We start from the raw sequence: 2,027 nt of genomic DNA on the forward strand, positions 1-2,027 counted from the left end.
TCTTAATATACAATTACTCTTTGATATAAGGCTCTTACTTATAACTATATGAGTGTCTATGAATTTGTTTCTCTAGTCCACCCAGACTAACACACCATCCTTTTCCAAATTATCCTAACAGAGCACTAGCAGAGACTCTGTGTCCCCTAAGCAAAAACTCCTCTTTCCCCTGGCAACCACTAGTGACATTTGGTTTCTATATGCTTGCTTATTTTCCGCAAGGGAGATCAGGCCATATTGGCCCTTTTGCAATGACCTTATTTTGATCAGCATGTTTTCAAGGTTCACTGTATGCATCAAGATTTCATTTCTCTTTTTGGCTAAGTAACATCCCATTGCAGGTACATCCCACATCTTGTCAACCTTCCATTGATGGACATCTTCCGGCTCTTACAATGAGTGCTGCTAGAAACATTGGGGTATAGTAACTCCTATCTTTTAAGGAGCAACATTCTTAGTAACTTTTTGAGAAAGGGCCCATGGGAGGTAACGGGTAAAGGGCCCATGTCATCGACTCTAGTTTTTCCTTACTGGCTTTGTTGGCCACAGGTGTCTAGGCTGGAAGTGATTTTTTTCTACTGAATCCTGAAGATATTGCTCCATTATCTTTTAGCTTCTTGTGTGGCTATTGAGATATCCACAGTCATTCTGATTTTTGAGCAAGCTGGTGGTTTTCTGGAAACTTTTAAGAGTGTCTCTTTGCTACCATTATTCTTAAAATTCATGTTTATGAGTCTTGTTGTTGCTCAGGGCTGCTCAGTTGATTGCAATGCCTAGTGAGTCAACATCATGGCCATCGAGTCAATTGGGATTCATAGCGACCCTAGAAGACAGGGTAGACCCACCCCTGGGGGTTTCCAAGACTACACGTTTTTACAGGAGTACAAAGCTTTATCTTTCTCCCTTGGAGCAGCTGATGGATTTGAACTGCTGACCTTGAAGTAAACATGCCAGCCAATGTGTAACCCACTATCCAACCAGGGCTCCTTAGAACTGTCCACAGGGTTTCTTTCTTTTGGACTGTAGTCTACCAGACGAAGCAGGTTGACAGTCCTTTATCATATGGAGCCAAAGGGTGGGTGCAGAGAGCTAACCTTTCTGTGAGCAGCTAAGGGCTTCCTCATGATGCAGCCAGGACTCTTTATATGGGTTCATTCACATCTACTATCCTGGGTATTTGTAGTGCCCTTCAGGATTGGGGACTATTTTGAATCATTTCATGAGTCAATCATTCATGAACACCTCCCTCATTTATTTTCTGAGGATGGGTCACTGGGCTGATTCTCTAAGCTTCTTCTCTTCCATCTCTTGACCTATGAGGATGGGTTGAGCTACGCTCAGATTGTCCTTCTGACTCCAAGTCCGGGCCCTGCTGCCACATCCCTGGAAAGCTCTCCTGGACAGAATGGAGTGTCTCGAAGGGTTGTTGTGACAAAAGAGAGTTTGCACCCCATCCTTTGATTCACTCTATCAGAAAAAACAGACTCCCCCAAACCGGAATACAGACACCTGAGCTTAACTATGTCTGTGTCTTTTCTTCTTGTCTATGTGGAGTGGTATTTGTATAGAAATATTTCTTTTGTTGTTATTTCATCTGAGCTGCAGGAAGTCTCCACAAGTGATGGAGCATCACATAAATGTTAGCTCTTTTAACCTTGGAGACATAAGGGATCCTGGAGTCGAAGATTGGGAAAAACAGAAGCATCTTTTTTATTGTCTATTATCAAATGCTGGAAACAAAACCTGCTACCAGGAGCAATAAATTGAATTAAATAAGGTACTTTACTGTAGCACAATACTCTGAAGGACTTTCCAAAGCAAGTAGAGAGAGCACAAATATGAGATAAAATGAGGCAAAAGTGGGAAATAGAAACAAAAAGGAAACGTGTACCTACTACCACGTATGTTTGGGTTTGGCCCGTGGGGCCTGCCCACTGATAACTGTTCCTGGTTATGTGTGAGATGTGCCATGGAGACCGGAGATAAGAGAGACCAGATGTCTCTCTTATGCTGGGGCCTCAGCCACT

Source organism: Echinops telfairi, unplaced genomic scaffold (assembly GCF_000313985.2).
Source record: "Echinops telfairi isolate 266 unplaced genomic scaffold, ASM31398v2 ScPeMD7_1;HRSCAF=3_0, whole genome shotgun sequence".
NCBI classification, from domain to species: domain Eukaryota; kingdom Metazoa; phylum Chordata; class Mammalia; order Afrosoricida; family Tenrecidae; genus Echinops; species Echinops telfairi.